Consider the following 19558-nt stretch of genomic DNA (forward strand, 5'->3'; position numbering starts at 1 on the left):
TTAACGGTGGCAACGTCATAAAAAAAAGTCGAGAAAAATTACTGAATAAAACTATGATAGAAGGTAAACGAACGTTAATGAATAAAACTTGCAAAAAGGGAAAAGAATCATAACGATGATTTACTGGACCAAAAAACAAGCGATTATAAAAAAAACAGTCCAATAAAAGGCAGAAGTCATTTGTACCTTAAATGTCATCTAATCAAACTTAAAATTCTTTTTATAAAATAAAGGTAAAAACGAGATGAAAAGCGACTGTCCCAAAGCCGATAAAAAGACTCGGTATGAATCCTATAAACAGATATGCTAAGAGAGTTAGAGGACTATACAAGACTGAAAAATGGGAACCTCTGACGCAGGATAAAATCGACTCTCCTCTCTCTCTCTCTCTCTCTCTCTCTCTCTCTCTCTCTCTCTCTCTCTCTCTCTGCAAGAGAACAGAAGAGACAGAGTCTATCAAGTCGAGAAAAGGTCAGCTTCCTGTAATGGATGTGTCAGGAAAACGTGGACGGTGTCACGGAGGTCATCGTCCAAGACGATGGAACTATAAGCATATCCTCAGGAGAACAGAAGGAGAGAAAGAAAGATCTGGGACCCATTTCCTGACGGTCTGGAAACAATGAATAGCATCTGCAAAGCATTTGGCGGATTTGTCCGTCCGTCCGTCCGCTCTCGGATCTTGAAACTACTGGGCCACGATCCATGGAACTCATCCTCTATCCGGTGGTTGTTGGTACCTATAGTGCTGCCAAAATTACGATTATGACTAACTTTAACCTTAAATAACATAAAAAGAAAGAAAGAAATTACTGAGTATAGAAGGCTGCAATTTGGTATGTCAGATGACTGGAGGGTGGATGATAAACATACCAAATTGCAGCCTTCTAGACTCAGCAGTTTCTTTGTATTTTATTTATGGTTAAAGTTAACCATAATCGTACATTTGGCAGCGCTATAGGTACCAACAACATATGCCACCACCGGACAGTGGATGAGTTTCATGGACCGTGGCAGACGGAAAACTAGATGCGTTTTTCACAGTTTTTTTTTTTTTTTTTCTATCGACCTTATATTGGAGGCCAATCAATTAACCTTTATTAATGGTATTTTATCTCATTTATACACGAAAGACGGGAGATTTAATAGCAATATAAAACAAGGATAACCATAATTTTTAGATATTAACTCACGTAAAGCATCATTTGAAGGTATCCATAGCAACTTGAATTAAGTTACGATAGCTATTTTTGTCTATTTGCCACCCCCCCCGCCAAAAAAAAAAAAAAAAAAGATTTGGTCTATTTGACCAAAAAAAAGTTTTGTCTATTTGACAAAAAAAAAAAAAAAAAAAGTTTGGTCTATTTGACAAAAGTTTGGTCTATTTGACCAAAAAACAAAAAAGATTTGGTCTATTTGACCAAAAAAAAGATTTGGTCTATTTGACCAAAAAAAAATTGGTCTATTTGACCAAAAAAATAAAAGGGTTTGGTCTATTTAATAAAAAAAAGTATTTGGTGTATTTGACTAAAGAATAAGGGTTTGGTCTATTTGACCCCCCCAAAAAAAGAAAAGAAAAAAAGGGCTTGCCTTATTTGACAAAAAAAATTTCATTTAAATTATATACATCCCTCTCCATATCAGAGTAATCTGATGCAATAGGGTCTTCCTCTGCATGAAGCTTTCATTTTCTTCTTATCTGACGAAATGAAATGGGGAAGAAACAGTGGTGAAGGATTTATCATTAAGATATCCATTCAGATCACAAATCACCAAAGGAAATCTACGCTTTCCATCAGTATAAGTATCATTTCAGTGTCATTCAAGTTAAAACGATCGTTACCAGGGAGAGAATTTCTCCATTTTTTCAATATTGCGCAAAAAAAAAAAAAATGAAATGGGGAAGAGACAGTCGTGAAGGAGATTATCATTCAGATCACGAATCTCAAAAGGAAATCAACGCTTTTCATCAGCACCAGTATCATTTCAGTATCATTCAAGTTTAAACGATCGTTGTCAGCGACAGAATTTATCCATTTTTTCAATATTACACGAAAAATGTTCCGGCCACTGAACTAAAAACGAAAGTGAAAAACTTGTTGAGTCTGATGTCAGAAAGATGAAATAAAAGGTTCTTTTTTTGTGGTTTCCTGATTTGAGGGGGGGTGGGGTGAGTGTAATTCCCCGTTGAAAAGGTGTTCGTGTCGTAGACGAAAGGGGACTTGTTTCCATCTAGAACTATAACGGTGGCTTTACATAGTTGGGTCTTTGATGAATACTGCATGACATAAAGGGGATCTCTCCATTTTTTTTAACCTTTAAACGTTCAGAAAATGTTTTGGTTTTCATGAATTTAGAGAAACAATTCTTCCTTTCCTTTACGGCAGTTCCTCGTTAGACGAGTGACTCAGTAGTTGAGAGTTCGACTCCCCGCTCAGCCAACGTTGAATCAGGAATTTATTTCTGGTGATTAGAAATTCATTTCTCAATACAATGTAGTTCGGAGCTCACAATAAGCTGTAAGCCCCGTTGCTAGGTAACCAGTTGGTTCCTAGCCACGTAAATATATTTAATCCTTGGGGCCAGCCCTAGGAGAGCTGTTAATCAGCTCAGTGGTCTGGTTAAACTGAGATATACTTAACTTAACTTTTTCCTTTACAGCTTTGGTCTTTGAAAAGAGTCTAGTAAAATAAGATATCACACGTGTTCTTTCTTCCTGTAAAAAAAAATACTCTCGTAATTTCTTTATTCAAAAACATTATTATCGAGATACTGAATATACTATATGCATCAATCAAGTATATCATGCATTATTTTTCCCTAAAGGCTACTATTATTTTTAAATAATCAAGTTCACTTTTGCTAATAATAAAAGAAGATATTGCTCGTGTTCTTTCTTCCTGTATAAAAGAAAAAAAGTTTTCTTCGTAATATCTTTATTTAAAAACATTCTTATCGAGATATTAAATATATATGCATCAATCAAGTATATCATGCATTATTCTTATCTAAAGACTATTATTTTTTTATACAATCAAGTTCACTTTAACTAAGAATGTTTCTGGGACAAATACGAGCACAATGAAACGCCAGAAAAAAAACGCACTGAAACAAGTGTCACTCATATTTCATAGCAAGTATCTGTCGCCGTCACTCCACAAACACATCGTTAAAATTAGATTAGAATACCAGTGAAACTTTCGCAGCTTAAATTACTATAGTAGACTCACATCAGCCGTGCACCTGATGTCTAAGCCAGTCACTTACGACGCTCCTGATTGGCTGTTGATGAGCCAATCACAGGGCTGGAAACTCTCAGTCACTCTCGAGAGTTTATATAGGGAGGATGTATACTCCACCTCTCATGAGGGATGCTTTTGAAAGACGTATCCCTCAGGAGATGTGGAAAATACATCCTGCCTGTGTGAACTCTTGAGAGAGACTGAGAGTTTCCAGCTCCGTGATTGGCTTATCAACAGCCAATTAGGAGCGTCGTAAGGGACTGGCTAGACATCAGATGCACCGGTTGATGTGAGTCTACTATAGCCTGTGAAATTGTAATCTGCGCCAAGCAATATTTGAGAGTTGCTTTTTGGTAAAATGCTACAAAAACAGAAAATGATAAACGATGTTTGATTTATGAAGTTGGGGGAGTTAACTGAAATCCCCTTAAGGAAAATTTTTCTCGTTGCCATGTCTACTTATCATTTCTCTTTCATGTCAGTCACTTGTACAGTTCCTAGTCGCAATCAGAGGAATTTATTTCTGGTGATTAGAAATTCATTTCTCGATATAATGTAGTTCGGATCTCCCATTAAGCTGCAGGTTCCGTTGCTAGGTAACCAATTGGTTCCTAGCCACGTAAGACATTTCTAATCCTTCGGGCCATTCCCCCTAGGAGAGCTGTTGATCAAGCTCAGTGGTCTGGTTAAACGGAGAGATTCTTACATTTTAACTTGACTGATCGAGTGCTGCTAATCTCTCCGTTCAAGAGTAGATAATTCCCTCTGGTAATTAAACTGTCCTGACATTATACTGACTTGCAAAAACTTTCACTTACCATAAGCTGGAGGGCAGATCGTCCGAAGTCTCCAGTAGCTCTCTCGTTTGGTGTAAGGAACCCAGATTCCATGATTCCAGACGCCTCAATGAAGGACTGGAAAGAAAGGCACTTCTATTAATGAACACACTAATTGTGCCGCTATATAACAAAACGTAGTTTGCTGGTGATTTTACAAAAAAAAATTATTACTTTTAGATGAGCTTATTAGAAACAAAAAAATTCTCTGTCAGTTAATAATACTGAGGTTAAAAACCCTTCCTGCTAAAATTAAACATAATCTTCATCTATATCATGTTTTATCAAGTATTTTTGCCCTAAATTCATTACTTGGTTAAGGAAAAGTTTGATATATATAATATATATATATATCTATCTATATATATATATATATATATATATATTTATATATATATATCTATATATATATTATATACGTATATATATACGTGTATATATATATATATATCTATATATATATATATATATATAATATATGTATGTATGTATGTAATAATATAATATAGATATATATACGTATATACTTATGTATATATATATCCTATATATATATATATATATCTATATATATATCTCTATATATAGTATATATATTACATATATACGTCTAAATCTCTACTTGGGTTATATATGTATATAAAAAAAAAATATACTCGAGTATACTATATATATATATATATATATAATATATATAAATCTATATATATATATCTCTCATCTATGTATATATGTATGTGGTATATATAATATATATATATATACGTATTTACTTATGTATATATATATATATATCTAATATATATATATATATATATATATATATATATTATATATATATATAATGCATAGATATCAAAAGAGTATTATAATTAACAAGTAGTTCGTCGTCTCAATACTTGAACAGCTAGACGCGAGAACATGAACCATCCCTTCATTAGCAGGATGGTTTAAGGTATTATAATTAAACGTCGTTACTTTCTCGTGTCTGGTGATTGAAGCCTGCGAGGCTACGAACTACTTATTAATTATGATTCCCCTCCTCTGTGTGTATATATCCTCTGTGTGTATATATATTTATATGAAATATCTTAGCTTCAAACAGGCTTTCCATGGATTACATTCCACGACTGACTAAATATCAGAGGTGCCCAACTACAAACATTAGTGAATGTTATTACTCTTCGTAAGGAAGGAGTTAACCGTGAGCCACATTATTAGTACTATGTGTTGGAAAATCAAGACTTTCACACGTATTGATGATGATTGTTTTCTTATCCATACAGTTTTTGGCATTATGCCAAGCACTGGGGTAACTAAGGCCATTCAGAGCTGAAACGGAAACTGACAGAAAAAGGTTTGAAAGGTATTACAGGAGGAAAACCTCAAAGCAGTTGCACTATGAAACATTTGTTAGGAGAGGATGGACAGTAAGATGGACGCTGCAAAGACCCTTAAGTAATGCCTACATGCACCAACTGATGTGCACTGACGGCACTGACCCCCTACATGGGAATTAGTGATGATTGTTTTGAGACTGCCACTGGGGATGTAGATGATATCACCTCAAAAACGAATCTAAATATATATAAAAAAAAATGAAAAAATAAGTCGCTGAACAAAAATTTGCAAGAAAAAAAATGTCAGATAAAAGTCATAATGAAATACCATAGATAGTGATCCCTATGGGTTTTAACCCGGTATGTATCCACTTTTGCGGCGTGTTTGGTACGAGCTCGTTGGATTTTTTATTGTAAACAAACAAAAACCTGTAAATAAAAAAGATAAACTCCAAATATTATTGTGAATTTCCTCCCGTGACTTCATTACCGGTAACCATGAATAAATGACGAATTTTTTCCTTGCCAAAATTGTAACTTTCTTGTGACTTATTATCGGGTACCTTAAAAACATCCTATGTAAAGTTATTATAGGTAGAAGAAGAAATCTTTGACTACAAGATCCACTTTCTCTGAAGCCTTTATAATAAGTAATTGATACCCCACGTGGCTGATAGGAGTATCGCCATAGTATAAATCAGAGCCCCTCTCTCTCTCTCTGAAAAGGCATAAAAGTATCATAGAAACTGGGCTCGAGTGACATCCCAAGGGAAGAAAACTCAGCTTAAATTTGATTTCATAGAAACTGGGTTCGAGTGACATCCCAAGGGAAGAAAACTCAGCCTACATTTAATTAACCGAATTTTTTTAACTTTTAATTTTTCTGATGCTAACCTCATCCACGATCAAATGACTATTTACTGCTGTCCATAACTGATAAAACCACAAGAACTGTTGGAATTTCCTGATTGCATGGTCATATAGTACAAGCACCTGTAACGTATCCAAATTTATTTTTCTATGGAAGGTAGGTTACATCTTTCAGGTGACAAGTTCTATTTTCATAACTTTTAATATTTTATATCAATCTATTAAGGACCGATTTGTGATCCTGCGTAGATCTAGGTAGTAACGCCGCGTCGGGTATTGCTTTGAAATTAGTTTCCTATAGTATTTAAGTTGCTTATTAAGACTTATTTTTTGGGGGATGGACTAATTAACCCAAAGGGGCTAGTACGAAGCACGGCGACATACATGTGACGCCCCAACCCTTAGAGTTCGGCGTATTCGGGGGACCGTCCCTTTCAGTCCGTGAGCAGTTATTGCCCGAATTACCCTTTCTTGTCTGTAGTCTCCATTTATGTTCTGGTTCTTTCTAACCCTGAATGATATAAATCCTATTTTCTTATATTTTCCTGTTCATCCAGCTGTCATCATCTCTATCATACTGTTACTCATAACCTACTAAAATTGTAGATCTGCAAACGCCAGCACCTACCCTCGTGCTTTTCCACAATAAAAGATAATTCGGTAATGTATTTTTGCTTAAGTGATTGAAATTAACAACCAAATTATGTTTCAAATTCATACGAGTGAAACAATTTTTCAACCATTCCAGGATTCCATCAACTTATCTATGTTAACAAAACCCAGTGCACTGTATCAAACCGTATGTCTAGTTTGCCTTACTCAAAAGCATTTTTGAGATATCTCCAAGGAACATGAATATTCTAAGATATGTAGGTTGGAGCCAAGGAAGGTGATCTTATCATACATAGAGATGGCACTCATGGTTAAGTTTGTGAAAATTAGTTAACATCTGGGTCAAACATTTGGGTCAAACCTCAATAAATCTGACAATAGTCTTCAACCCGACATTTATGATACGCTAGGGCCAGTTGGTTTGGTATGAAGTATTCGTATATGCCTAACTTTTTTTTAACAATTTACCAAGATATAATCTATTTGTCTTGTGTACCACCATTTGCTCCTCTAAATTACATACCTCAATACAGTTTATAAAGGCTGGGGGTGAGGGCGATGCTGATAGACAATCTCATGTCTACATAGGTTTTAATTACCGCAGCAAAACCCGAGTGGAGTACCGTTTCAAACTTATTTTGGGGAAACGGGAATTTTGTTTCAATATCAAAGAGCAATTTTGTACTTCATATTTTCTGTTTTAAGATAAGTTTCCAGTTGGTAAATGGAGAATTATTTTGGTATACATACATACACATTCATGAGCAATTATTATTAAGCACTATTTGACGGGAAAAATTAGTTTCTTGCCTGTGATCATCTTTCAAAACAGATTTCTCAGTAGACTATTTACCAGAAGTCATAAGTCTTAATTTATCTGAAACTTCTAAAGAAAACTTTCGCTAGCTGAACAGCTAGTAAAACCAAATTTATATTAACTTTTAACAATCACAAAATAAGTTTACAAACTCTCTCGCATTTGTCCTTTACAGCGACACTGATACATTTAGATTGAAACTAAATTTAATTTGAATAGTAAATAACATAAGAATCAACAGGAATTAAAATTACACCTTACGTGAATTTCGATAAATCTGTGCTATACCATCAATTTCGACTCAACAGAAGTTAACAGGTGTCCCAAATAAAAATTAGAACTAAATACTTTCTTGATACCAATTATTGGCGCATAAAACCTGACAGAGCTAAAGAATTTCACTATTTTTGAAAATTAAAAATTTGATTTGAGATATGAAAATTTTCCTTACTGGTCCAGGTTATTAGCTTAAAACAGTATTTAAAAGTTTGGTTGGATTTTAATGTAAGAAAATAAGACTAGTTTACAAAGGCTGATGATCCATCAGACTATTACTTTTGAACCATGAAGACAGTACAACATTTGACAATCTAAGGACATCAATGGCAGGCCCCATTCTCACCTAGTTTAAAAAAAACTATAGCGACGTAAAAGCAACCAACACTGGAGTTTTTTTTTTTTTTTTTTTTTTTACCAACAGTTGCCTCTTGCGCTGCATCAAGTATATAACTGTTCGGAGGAAAATCCTGAAAAACAAAAATGTGCTGCAGAAATACTTTAAAAAAATAAAAAAAAATTCTAAATGAAGTCTGTAAATAAGGTTTATTAAAGATTAAATTTAATATTAAATTAAAACCTCGCAATAGATCAAAGTTTCCACAATACAGAATTAAACAAAGACACCAGCAGTGCCCTAAACTGATAGCAAGTGAAGTTACCTTAAGGCCTGTCCACACGAGCGGGCCTGATCGGCGTGCTCCGGGGTTGACAAATTCTGGCGGGCTTTCACGTGAATGTTGTCCACACGGGTGAGGCGATGGAGAGGTGGGCGTGCCCGACGATGCCAGTAGTGTGTTCAGTGCGGTACGATATCAATGGTGGCTACCGCAAAGAGGAAGATATTGTGTAGCATGATAATTGCTTTGTGTCTAATGAAAAAGAAAAAAAAGAAGAGAATATGGTGCAAAGAATGGCTCACTAAAAGACATGTATATGGCAGCCACACAACCATACTACAGGAACTACAAGATGGCTATGAAAAAGATTTCAGAGACTATTTGAGAATGAGTGTAAGCACGTTTTATACTTTACTAGGAAAGCTGGAGTCATACATTATGAAAAAAAAACACACACACATGAGACAGAGTATAACAACAGGAGGTCGTTTGGAGGCAACGCTAAGATTTTTGGCAACAGGATGTACGTATTCAGCACTGCAGTATTCTACACGTATATCCAAACAAAGCTTGTCACGCACAATCCCATAAACATGTCGGGCCATATATGAGGTACTAAAGGATGACTACTTGCAGTGAGTTTACTTATTTATGAACTGATCAGTACATTGTGTAATTATATACCCAAAGACAAGGAAATACTGGTATACCTAGTTAGCTAATTTACCTCCCAGCCTGAAAGGGTCAGCTCTTCCCTTGACGTCACAGGTAGGCCGATCTGCATGTCCCCCCCCCCCCCCCCCCCCTCCCCCCCCTCCTCATTCATTCGTGCATTCCCTTGTCTTTCAATGACTACCTAGTCCAATAACCGTATACTATGTCAATACTGTACTATACTGTAGTTTACCAAAGAAAAGTAAATCGTGTACGATACAAAATAAATTAGTAACACCGTCAACATAAGTAAATCCTGTACTATACACAATAAATTAGTAACACCGTCAACATAACTTAATGACATTATTATGAAGCCTATATATAATCAATATATACGGTATGTAGATATTTACGGACATTTGTTCCATCATGGTAACATGATAATTATTTATGAGCAAATTATTCAACAATCATTGTAGATGAAGAAAGCCTTCCAAGTCGGCCGAGAAAAATAATCTCATTCATTAGTTTTTGAGCACATATTTGGTTTTCACCATTCATTTCATTTAAATTATTAGAGACGACAGTTCCAAAAGCAGAGAAAGTATTTTCACCTTGGAACAACGACTTTAGCTCATTATACGCCTCTTGCAGGAGTTGGGTCTCGTCGATACTTTTTTTTTTTTTTTTTTTTTCGCGGGTCTTCGATGTGAGGGTCCAGGCACAAGCGTGTCTGATTCCACAGGTTCACCAGTTGGGATATCAGAAGTCCCAGGTGTAGGCTGAGCATCATCAATAACAAATTACCCGATCGATAAAGATCTAAAATGAAAGACATATTGGGTTACGTATGGTTACATGCCAATAAATTACGGATTCACATAGATTGATTGGGATTCATAACATTCATAGATACACATAATATTGTGGGGACTAAATAAAGGAGAAAATGAATAATGACTTTAGGCAGCACATTATAAGACAGAGAGAGAGAGGAAGAGAGAGAGAGAGAGAGAGAGAGGGGGGGGTGAGAGAGCGAAAGGGAGGGGGTAGGGGTGGGGCATGGACGAACTCCTACCTCTGTGGGGTGGGGGATGGAAGGGGCCTGTGCACTGACATCAATGACGTCACTGTTAATCGTTCGTATCCTACCCAATCATTTCGGACTTGAGCTCCATTTGTCAAGGACAAACGCCTTATTATTTATGTTAGGTATTCCACTATAAGATAGAATATTAGGGCAGGGTAGGCACAACACTGTCAACTTTTATACTGATTACCGTAAAATGTGGCATCATGGCCTCTCAAACTCGTAGGAAAAATGCTATAATAACAGGGTATTTTTCTTTTTACATTTTGACAGACACCTACCACACCAGACGAGTGGATGCGTGTGGCACGTGCGTTCGAAACACGTTGGAACTTCCCCAACTGTATTGGAGCCATTGATGGAAAGCATATCCTAATAACGCCTCCACAGGGTAGTGGCTCATATTACTATAATTATAAAGGTACCCACAGCATCGTACTCATGGCCATAACTGATGCCAATTGTGAGTTTCTTTATGTTGATATTGGCTGCAATGGGCGGGTGTCCGACGGTGGTGTGTGGGACAACACACATCAGTAGTTGTATTGCCACAGAAACAGCAGGTCTCCCTAGTGACAGAAAGCCCAAAGGAAGTGAGAGGAGGCTACCCTATGTGTTTCTGGCAGACAACGCCTTCCCCTTGCAACGGCACATTATGAAACCGTTCTCACACCGCACCCAAAGTAATAAGGAACGCATTTTTTCCTATCTGTAATCTAGAGCTCGACGTACAGTTGAGAATGCTTTTGGGATATTGGCCAACCGATTTAGAGTTTTCCTGTCAACTATATACTTGTCGCCAATCAAAGTTGAAATGATGGTATTAGCATGCACTGCTTTGCATAATTTTCTCAGACGTGACCATGTCACACAATATACGCCTGAAGGGTCTTTGGATTCTGAAGACATTGCAAGGTGTACAATTATCCCTGGTGGTTGGCGTGAAACTCCCCACTTGTTAGGCCCCGTCCACACGGCCGAGCTTTGCTCGACGAACTTTGTTCGATGTGACGTCAGAAGCGGAGAAACTGCCGTAAAGTTCTGACTTTTCCCGCCGTTTCTCCGCTTCTGATGTCACATCGGACAAAGTTCGTCGACCAAAGCTCGACCTTGTGGACGGGGCCTTACGATTGCAAAGAACAGGAGGCAATACAAGTACAGCCGGCCAAACTGTACACCATGAACTTATGGAGTATTTCAATGATGAAGGTGCTGTGCCATGGCAATACAAAGCTATACAAATCCAATAATTAGATACCATTCCATATTCCTGGAATGTATTACTTATCAGTGTCTCAGTACATTTGGTGCATACTGTAGGTTCACTTTTTCTTTTTATCAGTGTGTCAGTACAGCTTCAAAAAACAAATTTAAGGATGATAGGTACTGTGTTATAAACTGTACATGCAGAGGTTTCGATTATTAACGGTTTAATTTTTCTATTTCATTTACGCTGTCATTAAATAATATTTTGTATCATATAACATGTATTGTGTTTTTGTAATAAACGCAAAATACAAATATGTATTACCAAGTAAAACGTTTTTTTGAGTTATTTTCCTAGTAACTAAACTCTACACACTTTCTGGCATTGGCAGCCATACTGTTTGCCAGGAAGGAAGGAAGGAAGAATGGGAATGAATGTGTTTAAATAGGTTTAACTAGCGGGTGTGGAGGTATCAATTATCCAGTGCAACTGACCTGAGACCGGAGGTGGGGTGGGATTTCTCCAACCCCACCTCCCCTCAGCCGAGCTGCAGGTCGACCTATTTACAAAGTGAGAGCAGTGTCAGTTTCAAATGGACGATTTATCATTTAACGGAGCAGAGGTATAGGTCTTACCTTGGGTATAAATTATTTATTTATTTTTGTTTACAATGTTATCTAGTGCCAGGGGAAGCTTAGGATGTGGTGGTACGGGGTGCTCTGAGTGTAGGGTGACAAGTTGGTATGACGGTAAAGTTTTGATTATGTTTTAGTGTACAGTAGGTGTTCTCCCTCTAGCAGCTGGGGAGGGAGAGAGAGAGAGAGAGAGTGGAAACGAGCGAGAGAATGAGACGGGGAGGAAAACCTCACTATCAGATGTATCTCCAGACTTTTTGTGTCCATCCTCGGTATTGTGGCTTCTGTCCATATTTGACACTGACGGTCTTAATGTATCACTATCAGTGAGGAATGCCAGGTCATCGTAGCACCATAATTTTGAGGAATAAAGATTGTCAGTCTCAGCTCCTGACCTTTGTGAATCCTTCATTTTCTTAAATTCACGCCTAAACTGGTTTCGTAACATGTCTATTTTCTTTTTTATGTCATCTGTCGTGACTGCAGCACCTTGTTCCCGTATCTCAGCAGCAATGGCCTTCAGTGATGTAATGCGCTTCTCGGTTTTTGTAACTCTTCAGTTTCACATTCCATAAACATGGATTTTGTCGATAAAGTTCAATCAACGTGCGTGTAACAGGTTTTGACCAGTAAATGGAAAGTGGCTCACTGAAGGTCTCCGAATTAGACATCGCAAGTTACAATGGTGTGACCCGTGTTACAGTGATGTATCGTGTGGAAGACAAGCCTGCTATGGGAACACCATGATATCGATAGGACGTCTGCCAGGGTCGAAGCTCAAGCCATCGGGCACCACCATGGTGATTTTGCTACAAGACCCATCGGGCAATTTGACGGTTTGCCCGTCAAGTGTGCCCGTTAGAGGGGAAGTCCGCCGATCAGGCCCGATCGTGTGGACAGGCCTAAGTTGCGAACAATTTACCAAGATATAACCTATTTGTCTTGTGTACCACCATTTGCTCCTCTAAATTACATACCTCAATACAGTTTATAAAGGCTGGGGGTGAGGGCGATGCTGATAGACAATCTCATGTCTACATAGGTTTTAATTACCGCAGCATAACCCGAGTGGAGTACCGTTTCAAACTTATTTTTGGGAAACTAGAATTTTGTTTCAATATCAAAGAGCAACTTTGAACTTCATATTTTCTGTTTTAAGAGAAGTTTCCAGCTGGTAAATGGCGAATTATTTTGGTATACATACAGATACACATTCAATTTAGTATTTATTTCACAAAACGCACCCTTAAGCTCTTATGAGCAATTATTATTAAGCACTATTTGACGGGAAAAATTAGTTTCTTGCCTGTGATCATCTTTCAAAACAGATTTCTCAGTGGACTATTTACCAGAAATCATAAGTCTTAATTTATCTGAAACTTTAAAAAAAACTTTCGCTAGCTGAACAGCTAGTAAAACCAAATTTATATTAACTTTTAACAATCACAAAATATGTTTACAAACACAAACTCGTATTTGTCCTTTACAGCGTCACTGATACATTTAGATTGAAACTAAATTTAATTTGAATAGCAAATAATATAAGAATCAACAGGAATTAAAATTACACCTTAAGCGATGTTCGATAAATCTGCACTATACCATCAATTTCGACTCAACAGAAGTTAACAGGTGTTCCAAATAAAAATTGGAACTAAATACTTTCTTGATACCAATTATTGGCACACAAAACCTGACAGAGCTAAAGAATTTCACTATTTTTGAAAATTGAAAAACACGGATTTGATATGAAAATTTTCCTTACTGGTCCAGGTTATTAGCTTAAAGCAGTATTTAAAAGTTTGGTTGGATTTTAATGTAAGAAAATAAGACTAGTTTACAAAGGCTGATGATGATTCATCATACTATTACTTTTGAACCATGAAGACAGTACAACATTCGACAATCTAAGGACATCACCAATGGCAGGCCCCATTCTCACCTAGTTAAAAAAAAAAACTATAGCGACGTAAAAGCAACCAACACTGGAGTTTTTTTTACAAACAGTCGCCTCTTCCGTTGCATCAAGTAACTGTTCGGAGGAAAATCCTGAAAAACAAAAATGTGGGGCAGAAATACTTTCAACAAATAAAAAAAAATTCTAAATGAAGTCTGTAAATAAGGTTTATCAAAGATTAAATTTAAGATGAAATCAAACCCTCGCAATAGATCAAAGTTTCCACAATACAGAATTAAACAGAGACCAGCAGTGCCCAATACTGATAGCAAGTGAAGTTACCTTAGAACGATAGTTTAAATTTTCAAAACTGTCAAGATTAAATGAGTAAACTTATACAAGGCTTATTTGAACTCAAGTCATAGCATCGTCTTAGTTTCTAGAATTGATGTTAAATAACTATCATTAATGTTTACCTCATCTGGTAGGCTGCGTCTATTCATTGTATCATACCATATGCCTGTCTTTCGTATCAAGTAAAAATATAGGCCTGCTCTTTGTAATGTTCACATTAATATGACTAATTTATCACTTAATTTAAGATTCAAATTGAAACAGAATTTTAACTATGAATTAAGTTCAAATCATTAGAAGTCATATCTAAAACTTTAAAATACTTAATAAAATAATGAATTACCAAACTAAATTAATTTAAGACATTTTAACTAACGCACATCTTAACTAGCGCACATTATAACTTAACAAATGAACTATGAACAAATAAAATTTAAGTTTTCAAAACATTTAAGATTCAAAACACCACCATTAGAAGTTGAACTTAAAACCTTATTAAAACAGAGAATAACAATAAAACAAAGAATAACAAAGCTAAACTTAAATAAAAATATTAGTTAACGTCCATTTAAGTTATAGAATTCAAACGCCAGACGTGAATGTAAGGGGAAGTTACTACTGAAACTAAGTTTTTTAAATTAAAAATTAAAATTAGCAAATGATTAAGTTTATTTATTCCCTGACATTGAAGTTTAGTATTTATTCCGACACTGACATTTAGTATTTATTCCCCGACATTGACATTTAGTATTTATTCCCCGACATTGACATTTAGTATTTATTCCCCGACATTGACATTTAGTATTTATTCCCTGACATCAGCTTACCTAGAATCTCATTGGCAAACAACCAATATTGTTTAAGAGTTATTAAAACCTCAAAAACTCCTATAAAATAAACTTCTTAAATGTATGAAAAGAAAAACTCTTAGGACTGTTAACCACTAAAATTGCTATTCACAGGAAACAAACACTTTAAATGAAAAAAGTTTACCCCACCCCCCAACCTCCCATGCACCTATCCATAGGTCATAAAGACCTATGGGACAGGGCATGGGAGGGGCCTCCACCCCTACAGGGGCACCGCCCCTGCAAGGGTGGAGGTAAAAAAAATGTCACTTTACTTGCACACTATATTGCACACCACACCCGGTTTACTTGAAGCCAAATTTGTTTAAGTCGAAGAATAAAGTTTTGACTTGAGTTTTGATTTGAGTTTTGGTCTGGTTCACGAAGTGAGCGAGATCACGAAAACCTGGAAACATTAAGTTCTCTTGAGAACAGTAAATTAATTTCTACTGCAACGAGTCTTATCTTTGCAACTAATCATATATGAAATTACAATTGCAAAATAAAAAGCTAAAATATAATTTTTTTCAATGGACTGAACATTAGCCTATTTTGATTCGAGATCTGATCCTAATAAATAAATAAATAAATGATCAATGGCTTACAAAAGTTATATAATCTCTGAGCGTAAAATAGAACCATAGTGCTATGCGATTACTTATGATATACAAAAGCCTATTTGGAACGGAGATCTGATACTTAAAAAAAATTAAAGACAAATCAATGGCTTACACAAGTTATATAATGTGAGTAAAACAGAACCATATGTTTTATGATTACTTAACCTATATCAGATTTAACCATATGCTATACGAGTACTTAAGCTATACAGAATATTAAAAATATTAAAACGAGAAATTTAAAATAAAAACTTTACCACAAAAGGAATTAATCTTATGAAATACATCCTAACGGCTTATAAATGTCTATACACGAAATAAAGTTTTTAAAAAAGCAAAAATATAAGCATAAAAGTAGGCAGTTCAACCGAGTTGATCAGCTTAAATAATTAACTACGAAGATAAAGCCTGTTCAAAACACCATTACATTGAGGTAAATAAGAGTTATTAAGAGAAACTCGTGAAAAAAATTAGCTATATTTAAAACATCTACACACAAGCTAAGTGAAACTAGGCATCTGCAAACGTTAAAGGACACACCAGACTAACAGAAACAGAATGAACTCTTCAAATGGTAGAGACTCAAGTCTAAACTAAACCCGACCATTTTGCCCTATCATTAATGCACTTCCACAAAGCACTATCCCTGCTACCCGAGACAAGACACTGACGAAGTGTATTTACTAGTTAACTGGCAGTCTGGAATGCGGACTCAGCAGAGACGCTTTGCTGTGAACGTCACGAGACTCACGACCAAGGACCATGGAGTGACCTTCCTGTAACTGGGAACCGCGCGAACGAAAACGGCGTCCTTGATTTTCGTCAAAAGTGGAAACTATGAAACATCTGACGATGCTTGACCGCTAACTGCTTGCTTCGGCGTTTTATGACGTTATTGTTTAATAGGATTAGCTTGTACGCGTTGCATCATTAACGTTCAATCAGTGATTTACCGAACGAGAGAATAAAGATACTTAGGTGTGTGAAATAGACTCGATGTCAAAAGAGACGTAGTTATTTTGTCTTGGTGTCACATTTTGTGCATATATATCAACAAATGATAGTTTATATATATATATATATATATATATATATATATATATATATATATATATATATATATATATATATATATATATTATATATATATATATATATATATATATATATATATATATATGTTGTATGTATGTATAATGATGAACGATGAACTATATATATATATATATATATATATATATATATATATATATATATATATATGATATATATATATAGCAACTGACACTCTTTCTGACATTTTTTTAATGTAAAAAGTAAATTTATTTGGATTTAGGGTTCTAAAATTGTTTTAGATTTTTACAGTATAGACTTACTGAGACTGTTTTTAAGGAAATGCAAGCAGGATACTAGAGTGGTCCAGAACTATATTTTGTGGTTTTTACCACACAATAGTATTAGAACCGAGGTGAGGAAGGGGCCTAGTGTTCATTTTTGTATACCTTAACGCTATACGGTATCCTTTATTTGATGGTCCAAATATGTCAAGTTATTTGACGTTCCAATAAAGTTTTAAATTATTTATACTTAGTTATGAACGCTCCTGCCTTCATCAAAGGTCTACATCAAAAATAATTACTATAATTCAGAATTGAGATTCTAGAAAGTTTAAGCAGTTATTAAATCCCAGTTGAGTTTGGAAAGTATATTCAAGTTTGAGTTTGGAAAGTATATTTTGTTTGATACTGATTGTTTAAATTAATGATTTTAACACTAACAATCTAACTTAAGCACATTATTTGTAATATCTTGAAAGTGGTGACTACTAGAACAATTCTGATTCTTAGAAATGTTTCTATGAGAGGAATCTAGGTGAACAGAGCTATTTATAAAGAAAATAGCTATAGAGTGGCTGTCGGAATTTCATTGTTTTATTTGACCGTTAAAAGCCAATGGTATTAATGAAGCCTAAAAGGAGAAATAAAATCTGGCTGATTACGAGGTTATGTATTCATTACTGAACAGTTTTAGTAATGGTAGTGTACCCGTTTAAATACTGAATTGGTAACAAGCGGTTTTACCCTGCATATGGTAAAAACAAACACGCATCAACAAATTTGACTTAAGTGAGCATAATGTGTTTAAAGAAAAAAGGGTGGTTTAAGTAACATGTGGTAATAAGTTAAAGGTGGAAAAAGTCCTCGCAAAATCAGTGTCTGAATATGATCAGAAGCAAAATCTTCATACAACTCGCTCCATCGGCCTAGGACTGCGTTGTCCTGGGTTACGTTGAAAGATAAGTCAGGATTTAGTTATCTCCCATTTCCATAAATCCCAAACTTCAAATTTATGACGGAAGAACTGGGAACTCGGGAAAATAGCTTTCTGGTTTAAAAGGCTTAAGTGGATTCTCTCTACGCAATACCTTACCCAGTATTAGACATTAACATTAAACGTTGCCTTTAATATATTCAATATAAATACTTGAGGTTGTAAAGTCACTCATTCAAGTTCACGGATGTCCGGGTGTTTGAGAGAGATTTCCATTTCACCCCTTTCTGAAAGACAGGTGTCTGGGAGTGCTGTAGAAAGTTTCGGTGTGTGTGTGTGTGTGTGTGTGTGTGCCCGTCTTACGTCACTATACAGACCCGTTGTCCAGAAAGGGGTTGGATGGAATTCAGCTTTATGCCCGGAGATATCCGTGAACTTATATGAGTGAATATACACCCCTATAACTAGCAAAATCTGTAATTGTCTGTTAGTAACTTAACTTAATTTTCTGTTAGTAGCTTTCAGGAATTAAATTAAGGTGTTTAACCGCCTATCTTCATCAAAATTGCCAATGACTGTTTAAGGAAATATCCAGAAAACTGCTACTGGTAATTCTCACAAAAACAGGACACTCTTGACTTATATTTTTAATTCACAAATTCACAGTTCTAGTTTTCCGAGGAGGTGAGTAAAAAACAGAGAGAGAGAGAGCGGGGTGGTTACTTAATAGGATTGGTCAGGGGTCAGGTTTCTTTTGGTCAAGTTTCTTTAGCCTACGACCAATAACTGCATCCAAATGAACCTATATGCGAGGGAGTTTGTTCAATACATGAGAAATTATTGTATCAAATTCAGTGGAAAGACGCAGTTAAGGAGAAGGTAGTGTAGGTGAAAACAGATCTTTGATGAATGAATTTTATTTGATTATTTTTTACGTGATTAGAGAAACTTGGGTTGATCTGTTAGGCTTTCATATTCGTTTTTTCACAGCCTCATTTATAAGCGACAAGGTTTTCCCGAAAAAAAAACTTAATAGAACCTTAACATTATGCATTTTATTGGAACGCTAAATGCCCCAAATACCTGCAGGGTAAAGAAGAAAATCCTGTTGATACAAAGCCATAAATAAACATTCCCTCATTAAGGAGGCAAAGGCTTAGCGGCTCCATAATGAGATGGAAATGAATATATACTGCCGCTGCCTCTTTCAGATATAAATGCAGTAAATGAACTAATCCCGTATTTATGTTAATGAAAGCTTCTTTACCAGCAAAGCCTCTCCTTTGTTACTGAATCTTTTGCCCAAACGAGAAAGTAGGTATCGGAACTGACCTGCACTAACGTTTACGTTGGTGCGTCTAATGAAACA

This window comes from Macrobrachium nipponense, chromosome 13 (assembly GCF_015104395.2).
Source record: "Macrobrachium nipponense isolate FS-2020 chromosome 13, ASM1510439v2, whole genome shotgun sequence".
Lineage (NCBI taxonomy): Eukaryota > Metazoa > Arthropoda > Malacostraca > Decapoda > Palaemonidae > Macrobrachium > Macrobrachium nipponense.